This window comes from Ailuropoda melanoleuca, chromosome 1 (assembly GCF_002007445.2).
Source record: "Ailuropoda melanoleuca isolate Jingjing chromosome 1, ASM200744v2, whole genome shotgun sequence".
Classification (NCBI taxonomy): domain Eukaryota; kingdom Metazoa; phylum Chordata; class Mammalia; order Carnivora; family Ursidae; genus Ailuropoda; species Ailuropoda melanoleuca.
In genome coordinates, this window is record NC_048218.1 from 173,077,271 (window position 1) to 173,091,430 (window position 14,160).

The 14,160-nt window shown below is 37.4% G+C and overlaps 1 protein-coding gene and 1 long non-coding RNA gene across 9 annotated transcripts in view; one reads left to right on the forward strand and one right to left on the reverse strand.

Moving 5' to 3' along the window:
* The window catches only part of GPR141 (G protein-coupled receptor 141), a 115,413-nt gene that overhangs the window by 70,192 nt on the left and 31,061 nt on the right, over window positions 1-14,160 (forward strand). For 6 of the 8 annotated variants that reach the window (XM_034670559.1, XM_034670588.1, XM_034670592.1 and 3 more), the window contains exons 3-4: window positions 3,910-4,049; window positions 6,418-6,521. The gene's annotated coding sequence lies outside the window, so the exon portion shown is untranslated. The remainder of the gene's footprint in view (window positions 1-3,909; window positions 4,050-6,417; window positions 6,522-14,160) is intronic. The other 2 variants (XM_034670554.1, XM_019802329.2) reach the window with 1 other exon arrangement.
* LOC117804197 overlaps window positions 1-14,160 on the reverse strand; it is a 103,988-nt gene that overhangs the window by 42,024 nt on the left and 47,804 nt on the right. The window lies entirely within an intron of this gene.

Below are 14,160 nucleotides of genomic sequence, written 5' to 3' on the forward strand. Positions count from 1 at the left end.
ATAATTTTACTTTTTTGATATTTTTTAAGATTTCTTTCAGATTCATTATTTGGTTAATTGGCTTGGCATTTGATGTGAATTTTGCATTTGCTGAGTATAAGGTTTGTAAATTAGGTCAAGTTTATTGATTGCATTGTTTAAATCTACTATACCTATATTGAATTTTTGTCTGCTTGGTATATTAGTTTCTAAGAGACATCTTTTTTTTTTTTTAAGATTTTATTTATTTATTTGACAGTGAGAGAGAGACAGCCAGCGAGAGAGGGAACACAAGCAGGGGGAGTGGGAGAAGAAGCAGGCTCCCAGCAGAAGAGCCTGATGTGGGGCTCGATCCCAGGACTCCGGGATCACACCCTGAGCCGAAGGCAGACACTTAACGACTGAGCCACCCAGGCGCCCCTCTAACAGACATCTGTTAAAACCTCCCTATGATAATGGATTTGTCCATTTTTCTTTTAGTTGCATCATTATTTTGCTTTATATAGTTGGAAACTCATTATTAAGTGCAACAAATTTACAACTTTAATGTTTTGGAAAGATTAACTCTTTTATCATAATAAAATGTCCTTTGTTCATTGCCAATAAAGTGTCTTGCCTTATAGTCTAATTTATCTGATAAATATATAAAATACAGCTATACTGGCCTCAAAATTTTTTTCATTCATTTATTTCAGGGTTTTTGTGTTGTTGTATTTTAGGTTTATCTCTTAACACTGAGTCACGTGTACTTTTTTCATCTAGTCTAAAAAACTGTTTTTGACTGCTCACCCATTTATATATTATTATATTGGGGGTTATAGAATTCTTTCTTTTATTTCCTCTTTAAATATTGCTTCTCAAAATAAGTCAGAGAAACACAATTATCATATGACCTCACTCATATGTGGAATTTAAGAAACAAAACAGAGGAGCATAGGGGAAGGGAGGGAAAAATAAAACAAGATGAAATCAGAGAGGGAGACAAACCAAAAGAGACTCTTAATCATGGGAAGCAAACTAAAGGTTGCTGGAGGGGAGGGGGTTGGGGGATGGGGTAATTGGGTGATGGACATTAAGGAGGGCACATGATGTAACAAGCACTGGGTATTATATAAGACTGATGAATCACTGAACTCCATCTCTGAAACTAGTAATACACTATGTTAATTAATTGAATTTAAATTAAAAAAAAAAGAACAAACTGCTTACTAGAGGGGAAGTGGGTGAGGGGATAGGTAAAATAGGTGATAGGGATTAAAGAGTACTCTTACAGTGATGAGCACTGAGTAATGTATAGAAAAATTAATAAGTAAATAAACAAATAAATATTGCTTCTGCCTAGTTCTTTCTCTTTTCTCTTTCTAGGACATCAATTATGAACATGTTAAGAACTTTTCCCTGTGTCTTCTTTGTGATTTCATGTAATTTTTACCCTTTCTTCCCTCCTCTATTCTTCAATCTGATATTTTCTTCTGACTTATTCTAGTTCTATCTTCTGTGTCTCAATGTCTATTAGCCCCCATCAATAATTTAATTATTTTATTTTTCTGTTTCAGAATTTCCATTTGAATTTTAAAAGATAGATTCCAGAATAAAATATACAATTCTCTATATTTCACCTTATTTCTTCAAACTATTAATCACAGTTATTTTAAAGTCCCTCAGTTTGGATCTCTATTATGCATTTGTTTCTATTTTGTGTTTCTTTTCATGATTTATCTTCTGACACGCCTGTTAATGTTAACTGAAACTTGAGGAACTCCCCTCTACTTGTTAGATGGGATGCTGCTTGATCCATGGGTCACTTCATAAAGCCAATTATATCTTCAAAAAAAATAATATATATATATATATTTACTGAAACTTGAACATTATATGTAAAAATTTTGATAGCTAATTTACTGATCTAGATAGTGTTATCATTCTCCAGATATTACTTTTGCTTGGGGTAGGAGGGAGGCTGTTATGATGATGGTGAATCCCCTAATCTATTTGGTGATTATCTATTTACCTAACTAATTTAATTGCTTAGAAACTGGGCTTTAACCTTGTGATGGCACAGCATTTCTAGTTCACATCTTCTCCAAAGGTGTAGTCCTACAATTGTCCCACTTGAAAGCTTGGCCGTAAGGGCACCACCTTCTTGGTGGTCCCTGAACTCTAATTTTGCCCAAAAACCAGGTGTCATTCACTTCTGGGCTTCCTAGCTACCCCTTTCTGCTCAATTTCTCTGCCTTTCAGTGACCAGTTACAAATCAGAAATACCTTGAGTAAAAACTAGAGTTGAAAATCAGGTTCACTGGAGCACCTGGGTGGCTCAGTCAGTTAAGCATCTGCCTTTGGGTCAAGTTATGACCTCATGGTCCTGGGATTGAGCCTGGTGTTAGGTTCCCTGCTCAGCAGGAAATCTGCTTCCCCCTCCGCCCCCCCCCTCGCTGTCGCTCAAGCAAATGATTAACATCTTAAAAAAAAAAAAAAAGAACCAGGTTCACCATTTGTACTTCCCTTTCCCTGGGGATTTTGTTTTTTCAGGTTCTCACTGCCTGGACAGCTTTCTATAGCCTTCAAACCAATAGATTTTATATTCTATCCAATTTTTTTCGTTGTTCTTAGGGGGGTTTGTCTGGAACAGTCTTCTCTCACTACTAAAAACTAAAATTTCTCCAGCATGAGTTATTTTGACACATATAACATTTCTACTCCTATAACACAAAGAGTGCACACCTGCGGAAACTGAAGACTTTCCAGACAAAGAGGCCTTCCCCCTTGAAACTAAAAAAACAAAAGTCAGGTGCACTAATGCTCAAAATGAGAAATGGGAACAATAGGAAACAGGGACTGCAAAATGTTTACTAAGCATATTCTTCAGCATTGTATAGGAGACCAGAAATCATCACAAATTACCAAAATTATCATTCTGATTAGGGCCTTTAGAGTAGAGAGAACCCAGGGACAGTGTGTTTGATACTTGCATATTTTTTTAATGCAGAAATGTCAAGTTAGAGCTAAAAATTGGAGTATATTTAAAATGTTGATATTTAATAAATCAGCAATTTTACCCCACAGATTTCTATCCAACATTACCATGTGATTTACACAATAATTATAATATTTATAGAATACTATAGTGTTGTATGATAGGCAAATTAGAGCAGTCTGAGGAACTTTTTTTTTTAAGATTTATTTATTTATTTTAAAGAGAGAGAGAAAGTGGGGGGAGGGGCCAAGGGAGAGAGAGAATCTCAAGCCAACTCTTTGCTGAAGCCAGAGCCTGACAGAGGGCCAGATCCCATGACCCTGAGATCATGACTTGAGCCAAAATCAAGAGTCGGATGCTCAACTGACAGCCACCCAGGGGCCCCAAGGAATTTATTTTTCTTTTAATACTTCCCGTTTATCTCTGTGACTGTGTGCATATCTTCTTTTGGAGATAACGTTAAAAGTCTAAAAAGTGAGGCTGTGGACAAACATACTCATCTCATAGTCAATATTATATATCAATGACATACACATATGTATATAATCACACACATATGTATATAATCACCAAAATACATTATAAGAATAGTAGTGCTAGGTCCCCAAGGAGCTATAGAACAACTCCACAAATTTTCTAAAGGAAATATTATATATGTATAATCTTTCATCCCAAACACAACACATAGTTTATCTCTCCTTTTTGTTTTTGATAATATCACTTTTTCCCCTCTTATCTACAAAATTCAGTTTGAATTTTTTAAAAAATGGATTCTTACAGTAGTAAACCTTAGTATTTCTTGACAATTGGCCTTGCTGTCATTTCGCAACCTGGACTTTTCATTTTAAGAGGTTGGTTTTTCAGTGCTAGTGTGTTTGAAATAGTCTTGAGGTTTTGTGGTTGCTGTTAACACTCTGCGGAACTTAGAACACTTTGGTTTCCTTTTGCTTTAGTGAACTGAACTGGCCAGGCCTTTTAAGTGCGTGCAGACCATGGGAGTACCCAAGCAGGCTTACTGTTAGAAAAGAATCCTATATGGAATTCAGACAGGTGGCCCATCTCTGCAACTCCTTGAGAAGTCTAGCTTTTTCAGGTAAGTACAGAAGACCTGGGGTGGGAGGCTCAGGAATGAAGGTTATGCGTAAAGAGAGCATGCTAAACTTGCCAATGAAGCTGTAATTCAGAATTTTCAGTCTTGCTGTAAAAAGCAAGCTTATTTACTCTGACCACAATTCTTCCTTTATAGAAAGAATTGTCTACTTCTTCCTGCATAGTACACACTGCTCTGAAGGTGACACCTAGTTTTTCTAAGTGGTTAAATATGAACAAAAGTGGTTTCAGAATCGGACAAAGGAAAAAGGAAGTCTGGCTAGAACCATCATAGAGGTCTTTAGGGCATTTGATATTGCATTTACACATTATTGAAATGTTTCTATTTTAAGTGTTTTTTTTCATTATGAAAATCTTTAAACTCTATTACCAGTAATATCCTCACATATGATTTAAAACTATTCTGGCAGCCCTAATCAATAGAAGAAAACAATCAACAGTAATCAGGTACTTAGAAATGTCTAAAAGAAATACATTCAAAATGACGTGTAATAATGGTTACGTAATTCTTTTCATTCTATTTTTGCAGTACTACATAACAGGAAGAATCTGAAAATAACTTTAAAATCACACAATTAAAAGTTAAGAACAACATCTGTTCAAATAATTTATATTAAGCTCCTTTTATACCTCTATTTCCTTTTTACAAGAAGTATTACACTTCTAATATGTGAAATAGAATATAATATAAACTTTTAAAAAGTCAGTAATGTACAACTTGAGTTTGAGAGTTTAATATTGCTCCTTTAATAAATTTATAATATAATTTTGGATGGGTCACTTAGCTCCTGGATTTCAACTTCCTGCATAACTGCATAATTATTCATCTAAGGAATTCTATTAAGAACCAGAATTACAACTCCTTGTTTTCTTTTTTATTGGGCTTAAATTAATCAATTACTCAATATTTTAACTGATTAACAGGAGTAATGAGAAGACCAATAGATGAAGAATCAGATAGTATGAATCCTAGTCTTCTATTTTTCTAGTAATTGGCTGAGTGATTTAGAAAATATTTTCTAACCATTCTAGGCCAGGGGTTGGCAAATTTTTCCTATAAAGAACTGGATAGTAGGGGCGCCTGGTTGGTGCAGTCGTTACGTGTCTGCCTTCGGCTCAGGGCATGATCCTGGCGTTATGGGATCGAGCCCCACATCAGGCTCCTCCGCTATGAGCCTGCTTCTTCCTCTCCCACTCCCCCTGCTTGTGTTCCCTCTCTCGCTGGCTGTCTCTATCTCTGTCAAAAAAAAAAAAAAAAAAAAAAAAAAGAACTGGATAGTAAATACTTTAGGTCTCCCAGGCCAACAAGCAAAATTGAAGATAATATGAAGGTAATATGAAACCATTTAAAAATGTAAAAGCCATTCTTAGCTCACAGGCAGAATAAAAATGGGAGATGAGCTATATTTGGCCTCAGGGCCATAATTTTCCAGCCCCATTCTAGGCAATGATTTTCATCAATTATAAAATGGAATATGTAGGAGTTGATGGATGATACATAGGGTAATCCACCAATCCCCTAAAACTGTATGCAAAAATCTGAGTGTATGTAATTATGTTATTTTTTAATGGGAAAAAAGGTCCACATATTTCATCAGATTTTCAAAGGGTCCATAACCCAATTAAGGTCAAGGACCACAGGACTGATTCCTAAAGACGCTTCCCAAATCTAAAATTCAATGAAATGTTTATTGGATGTCTACTATGTCTAAGCCACCGTGCTAACATTATAATAGACGTTAACATATTATGACCAAAATAACATGTCCAAAATATATTAAAGAAGATTATAATATGTACAAATTGGCGATATCCCTCAAAGTAATAACTTTGAGGAAAAAATCTGTAATTAGTCAGAAATTTCTGAGATATTACTTTGCAAAGTGTCTTCAAATATAGTATGAATTATGTCAAAATATTAGTCAAATATTCTTATTGTCTCATCTTGTTTTTGATTACAACAGTATTAGTCATGATAATCATAATCAAACTTAACCCGAGCAGAAATCTCTTTCTTAAAAATATGATTTCCTTTTTTCATCTTTGTATTTGGGGACAATGTTTGTCACATACTAAGTGCTCAATATCTCTAGAATGGATATATGAATGAATAAATGAATGAATGAAAAGATGAAGACACCATCATGCAGATTATGTGTCATAGATACTGAAGGCTTAGAACCCAAAATGCTCTAAGAACAGTTGCCAAGGCCAAAAATTGCTTCTCTTTTCAACTTTGGACACAACTGTGATTTCAAAATACTTGGTCAACTAAAGATTGCAGTTCCTGGGGATTAAGTCATCTTTTTAAAAAAGAGTGAAGTTTGTTGAATTTAATTCACATGTTACAGATGTTCCAGTAACCTAAGTCTATGGGATGGGGTGACGGGAGAGTGATGTTTTGTTCAAGGAATAGCAGCATGCTCAGCATCTCAGCCCTTCATGCTGAGGCCAGGTAAGAGGCTGTACCAGCTGGAATATTATGCATAAATGGCAGGCTTTCTTGGGCAATCCAAAAGTCAGATCTAATAGAATTTAGGGTGTCACTATGCTTCCTAATAAAGAAGTTCAGCCTGAATTCCATTGCCTGGCCAATTGATGGTGCCAAAATCTGAGCACCATTCACTGGTGATTCCCCACAGCTACATGGGGTAGAGAATGACTTGTGACCCAAATGTACCTCTCTTCTCTATCCAGGAATCATTTCATTTTCTGAAAGAGAAATTCAGGCTACGATAGCTGGTTTGTGATTCATTCAATTCTCTAGGGAAATTTAAATCTTAAGACTTAAAAAAATTTAAGAAGTGTTAATGAAAAGCCTGCACAGTCCTGTATATGTCTGGAGTTATGCCTGAAATGTCCTTATTCAAAAAAGTGCACCCCATCTCCATCCCTGCCTTCACTCCCTCTCCCCCTCAAAAAGCTGTTAGGGAAATAGCAACATACTATTCACTTTGGGTTGTAATTATAGAGCATGCCTGTGCAGTGTCACGCTGCATTAAATAGCACCATTTGTTCAACTGTTTAGAGGTTGTGCTAAAGTCAGAGTCCTGGATCTCCTTAGGGTTTGAGGTTAGTCCACATATAGTCCAAAACCCAAAACCTTAATAAATGGGATCTCAAAAAAATAACCCAATTGTGTTTAACATCCAAGGTCTTTCTTAAGTTATGACAGGATGCTCAGTCAACTCCCGAAGGATTTCTGGGACACTTGGGGCAGTGCTTCCATGTTTTATAAGCCCAAGGCAGTGTGTGTGTTTCATCTGATTGCTGCCCTGGGATCTATCTGATCACCTCTGAACCTTTCTGGTTGGCTTCACTCCTGAAAGTGGACAAGCCGCCTCTGGTTCCCTCTCAAACACAACTAACTTGAATCTGTAACAAATTTTTTTTGGCAAACTTTTTCTTGAAGGGCTGGATAATAAATATCTTGGGCTTCAGAGGCCGTACAATCTCTGAAACAACTACTCAACTCTACAGGTGTCATGCAAAAGGAGCCACGGATAATACGTAAACGAATATCTGTGATCAGTCAAAAACTTTATTTACAAAAACATGTGCCTGGTCCACAGGCTGTAGCTTGCTGGCCTGCGAACTATGTTGAAGGCTTGATGACAACTGAAAAAATTACAATGTTGCAGAGGGAAATGAAAGCTTCAAAGTTTCCTAGAGCACCTCACAGAACTCAGAGAAACACTTCCTCAAGGTTTACCAGTTTATGAAAGGATATGATAAAGGAACAAATGAAAAGCCAGATGAAGAGATACATAAAGCAAGGTCTGAGTGGGGGCCCTGAGCGCTGGAGCTCTCATCCCTCCCCTCCCCCAGTAGGGATATGTTCACCAACCTGAAAGCTCTCCAAAGCCCCTACTCCCCTACTCTTGGGATATTATGCAGACTGCCTCATTTGGCATGAACAATTACTAACTCCATTTCCAGCCCCTCCCCCCTCTCTCAAAGATGGCGCATGGGGCTGAAAATTCCAGAATCACCACCATGAAACAGAAGACGCTCCTAGTGCTCCTATCACTTAGGAATTTAGATGGGGTCAGGGAGTCCTGTGTCAGGGACTGGGGCAGAGACAAACATATGTATTTCTTATTATTTCACATCTGTACAATGGCACTCTTGTAATTGATCACACACTGCCTAAGATTATTTTAATGGAGTTCTTATCTTTTCCTTAGGTTGCAATCTCTTTGCAGAGCAGTGACTGAATCCAGCATAGACTTTATTCTATGCAGGGGCCTAACTTAAAGAAGCTTTAGATAGGATTTGGATAAGATATGCAAGAATTTTTAAAATTCAGCAGATTGATGAATGAAAAATTCCTCATTCCTCAATGGACCCCCAGTCTCTCTCTCCATACACCATTTTATACACAATATATCCTAAAAACATGTTCTAGAGCCTGAGGCAAAATTGTTAAATTGGCCTGTTTCAGATCTCTTCTCATGAAACAAATACCACACAAAACTTTTTAGGTTCTCTTAATTGTTTTTAGGAAAAACAAATGTTAGGAGTAAAATAGGCATTATTATACCTATTTCACTCTTTATAATATTATAGGTAGAGAGACATGTAGAAATACTCAAAGATGTTTATGACCCCTTCTATCTAGAAGACATTGATACATTTGGAAAGACACAATTTATTCATGTAAAACAAATGCAAAGTTCATGTCATTATGAGAATCTATATTTGTCAAATTTCTTAATGGCTTATAAGTAGGAGGTAGGTATAATAATCTTTATTTTACTATTAATTTTTTTCAGAAAATTTAATTAAGAGAACTTGAAAGTTTAATGCCAAATTGTCTTCACAGAAAAAGATCTGAAACAGGCCAATACTAAGATGTTGCTCTTGGCAGACATTTACAGAAAAAAAAATGGTTAGATTAATTGCATAAAAAGAAAAAGAATGTTGAGTAAAAATCATTAGCCTAATGATGTTTAGGTAGCTAGTTTTCTATACCAGGTCTTAATACCAGTAAGGCTTATTAGAAAAAACGGAAAGCCTTTTATCAAGAATCCTAATTGCTTCCCAGAAGAACAGGCTGAAGTGGATTACACAAAAAACTCTATTCCAGGCTCGGTTTAGATCATTTTTCCTTTACACTGCTAATGACAGAATCAAAGATTAAGGTCACCCGGACACTGTTGCTGGTCAGGAAAGTGCATTTTGTCTTCCAGTTCTGAGTTTTCCCCAGCAGCCTCCATACTCAGGCATGATTTGCATGGTGTGGACTCTGAGCACTGGGGTGATTTAGTGAGTAGGAAGGTCAGAAGGTTGGGACTCTCAACTGAGACTTGATGTGTGAAATTTGGAGGACTAACAAGGAATGTGACAGTCAGTTACACTAAGACGGTGATTCTAAAATTGGTCTGTGTCAGAATTACCTGATCAACTTTTGTTAAGAGCACCAATTTCAAAGTCTCCCCATAAATTCTGATCCAGCAGTCTGAGATGGAGAAGCAGTAGTTTGAATGAGTTCCTTGTGTGGTTAGGGTTAGGGTTCCTAACCTTCTCTTTTTAAAAAAGATTTATTTATTTGAGAGAGAGGGAGCACACGTGCAGAATAGGGGGAGGGGCAGAGGGAGAGAATCTCGAGCAGACTCTCTGCTGGGCATGGAGTCCAATGGGGCTCGATCTCACAAGAAATGAGATTATGACCTGAGCTGAAATCATAAGTGGGACGCTTAACCATGGAAACACCCAGGCGCCCCCTAACCTTCTATTTTAAGTGCTAATAGCAAGGACATAACTAACAGCTGCTCCAAGAGCTTGTGCCTCCTGAGGAGGAATAGAGAAGTTTCTAAAATATTCAGAGAGATGATCTCTGTATCCTGGCCCGGAGGTCCAGCACTGTTCGATACATATAAGAGAAGCTATCGCAGGGGGAGACATAGCTTAATTCCTTTTAGCTAGGCTTTCTTTATAAAAAGTAATGAACCTGGGGCTCCTGGGTGGCTCAGTTGTTAAGCGTCTGCCTTAGGCTCAGGTCATTATCCTGGCGTTCTGGAATCCAGCTCTGCATTGGGCTCCCTGCTCAGCAGGAAGCCTGCTTCTCCCTCTCCCACTACTCCTGCTTGTGTTCCCTCTCTCGCTGCCTCTCTCTGTCAAATAAATAAAATCTTTAAAAAACAAAACAAAACAAAATAAAATAAAAATAAAAAGTCATGAGCCTCTCAGCCCCTGTATGCTTTTAAGTGACAAACATATCTGCCATGCCCCACTCCTTGGTCAACTCCAATAAGCCTCAGCTTTTGTGTCAATAAAAGAGATCACATCTAACTCAAATGAGAATAGTAAGGGTCAAAAGTATTAACAAGCGAAAAATGCCCAGGACACAGTATTATTCAATAATTATCACCCTTCTTTCCTCCTACTGCCACTGTAGAATTTATAGTTCTTATAATAAAACAAACTAAAACTATTCTCATCTCACTGTCCCATCTGTCAATGGCATTTGGTCAAAGACCACGGGGACACCTGTAGTTAAATAACTCTGGTTTATTACTCATTGCAGGGAGGGAAAACACACAATAGGGAACCATGAGGTAACTCAGTAAGATGGTATTAGAAACAATTTATTATAGGATTTGGGCTTTGGTGTAGTCTTTTGGTGGGGGATGGGGCATCTAAGAAAGTAGGGGTTTGTTGCATACTGGATGCTGTCAGAAAGCAGAGGCAATTTTATGTTTTAGTGAAGAAATAGCAGTCATTAATTTCAACTAAAAAAGGGGATGTTTGGTGCTTCATGTGTGGCTCAGTGACCTTGTTTTTGTCTGTGCTCAGACAAAATTACACAGGGGTCTTTTATTGTCTCAGTTTATCAGGGTGACCACACCTGACTGCTCCCCTTTACTCTCTCTCACTTCTGAAATGAAACAGAGTATAGGGGAAAAGCTGATACTTATTTTAGTATTTGTTTAAAGAGATTGAACATTTATTGACACTTACTATGTCCAACATTACGCTAAGCTTTAATCCTCTCAATCTCATAGTACATTATCTATATAAGGTGGGGCTAGAAGCTAGATCTAGCTGACTTCTAACCACAAAAGCTTCCATCCAGTCTGGTATGCTGTTGCCTTGTTGGCACCATTGGAACCCATGAATAAATTCTTGCCCATCACTCTAAAAAAATTGCTTTTGGGGTGCCTGGCTGGGTCAGTTGGTGGAGTGTGTGACTCTTGATCTTGGGGTTGTGGGCTTGAGCCCCACACTGGGTGTAGAGTTTACTTAAAAAATAAATAAATAAATAAATAAATAAATAGCTTTTAACTTTACTTACAAAAGAAAAAAATCCTTTGATTTATAATCAGAGACCGGCAAAAAAAATTTTTTTGTAAAAAAATCATAGTCAATATTTTTGGTTTGCAGGTCATATGGTCCCTTCCACGATCACTTGGCTGTCCTTGTAGTGGTAAAGCAGCCATAGATCATACATGAACATATGCATGTAGCTGTGTTTTAATAAAACTTTACTTATAAAATGAGCTGGTAGGACGAATTTGGATGTTAAACTGTAGTTTGTAAACCCTTGACCTAGATTCTGAGCAGCCAGAAATCCCAAATCAACTTGGATTTTTAAAAATGTATTTTATAGTTTGAATAATCAAATTAAGTATGTAATATTGTAGGGGGCACTTGGGTGGCTCACTGGGTGAAGTATCCCACTTGATATTTCAGCTCTGGTCATGATTTCATGAGTCGTGGGATCAGGCCCCACTTTGGGCTCTGCACTGGGTGGGGAGTCTGCTTGAGATTCTCTCCCTATCCCTTTGCCCCTTTCCCTACTTGTGCACGTGTGCAGCTCGCTCGCTCTCAAATAAATCTTTAAAAAATACGTGTAAATTGTTAATTAAAAAACTGTAAATATATATAATAGTTAAATATGTATAAATATAAATTTGTGGTGGTTTATTCTAATAAAACTTCCAAAAAATTATACTATATTTTATTTCATTTTTAAAATAAACCATGGAAATTTATTTCTCACAGTCTGGAGCCTAGAAAAACTGCCAAAAATATTTTAAACAAACTACCAATTTCTGAGCATGACAGAATCAGGATGGTGCCTCACATGATTTGCTTCTGTGATCCTGTATAGTGGGAACTGCCTCTCAAGAGGCCAAAGGGCCTACCTAACAATTATTCTGTGCTTCCTTTCCTTGTCCCTGATTGGAAAACTCTTGTTAGCTAAACTGAAGCTCAGAGGTTAAATACTTGTCCTCAGTTATCCAGACTACAGTAGGGCTGGTGTTAAGCCTTAGATTTGTTTCATTATACCCTATGCCTCATTTTTTAAAAATTTTTTCCAGAAGGGGCTCTGTGTCTCAATTTTAATAAATTATTGAATTGGTGGCTTGAGAGCATAAAAAGACCCTTGCGTTAACCTCTGAATCTTCAAAGAAAGAGTATATGATCAGAATAAACTTAGGGCAAAGGACATTTTGTTACAGTTTGATTTTTGAAAAGTTAGGGTTTGGGAGTAAATGTGGAAACTGGAATTCAGTACCAAAGCATCAGAAGAACATTGTGTTATCCAGCCTCAGCACCCGATTCCCTTTTTATAGATTCCTCTTTTAGCAATGCATAACATCGTGTGCCAGCTGAGAGCAAAGATCACCTATCACCACTGTATCGGACTGTGGCCATCTGTGGCTCGAGGGTAGAAGGATGGGGTGGGGCACATGGAGAAGATATTCAACTCTGAACCTCTCCAACTACGTGCTATGCCGCTGCTCTTGGTTAAAAGGAATTTTCAATTAGAATCTCCCATTCCCCAAATGTGCAGAAATAATAACAAGTGTGTATGGGTAACTGGCACATGAGTATTTATATGACTGAATTTAAAATTGAATATCACACAATGATATTTTCATGCAAATTAATACATAATATTTATATATTGTTATACCCAGCTCCTACATATTTCTATGGATATAGCCCACTAGGTAATATTCTTTCATTTAGAAGAATCCAGCCTATGTTCTTCCTCATCCACAAGCTCAGTTTAAAACCCCCCCTTAAATAACAAGAAAATAGTAGCCCATAAATATTTTTTCGTACATTTAAGTGGGTTGTCACAGGAGGAAAGAAGGGGAATCTCGCTTCATGACACAAGGGGGACTTTGCTAAGCGCCATTATATCTCAGCACACTTCTGTCTTCACTTTCATTTCACCTCTGCCTAGAGTTGCCAGATTTAGAAAACAAAAATAGAGGACTCCCAGGTAAATTTGAATTTTGGATAAGTGGTAAAACTTTTTTTTAGTATAAGTATGTCCCAAATATTGCATGAGATACTTGTACAAAAATAATTATTTGTTGTTTATCTGGATTTCAATTCAACTGGGTATCTTCCATTTTATCTGTCAATTCTACATACGAATACTTACACCTCAGTTTTCACATGGTGACTTCTCTGGTTTGATAGAATTGAATTCAGTTCCCTGCTTAGCCACGTATGAGCCTTGCCTAGGCAACCTACTTGACCAGGAGGTAATAATTCTTATTGTAGAGAGCTGTCAAAGGATTACAAGGAAAGAATGCAAATAAATCCCCTAGGTTAGGGCCACGAATAGGCAGCTGCTCAACAGACATTGGCCAAATGTTTATTTCTTTTTCTTCCTTTAAATTCTCTCCCTCCCCCCCAAATAAATAAATAAAATCTTAAAAAAAAATTCTTTCAATTCTTCCCCTAACTTCCCTGAGAAGACTTAGGTGCTACTCCCTTTTCCCTCACAATAGACTGTACCTATTTCTCTTGTTCTTTTTTTTTTTTTTTTTAAGTAGGCTCCACACCCAGTGGGGCTTGAACTCACCACCCCAAGATCAAGACCTGAACTGAGATCAAGAGTCAGATGCTTAACCAACTGAGGCACCTAGGCACCCCTAAACTGTACCTATTTCTTTTTTTTTTTTTTTTAAAGATTTTTCTATTTATTTGACAGAGATAGAGACAGCCAGCAAGAGAGGGAACACAAGCAGGGGACTGGGAGAGGAAGAAGCAGGCTCAGTGCGGAAGAGCCTGATGTGGGGCTCGATCCCACAACGCTGGGATCACGCCCTGAGCCGAAGGCAGAC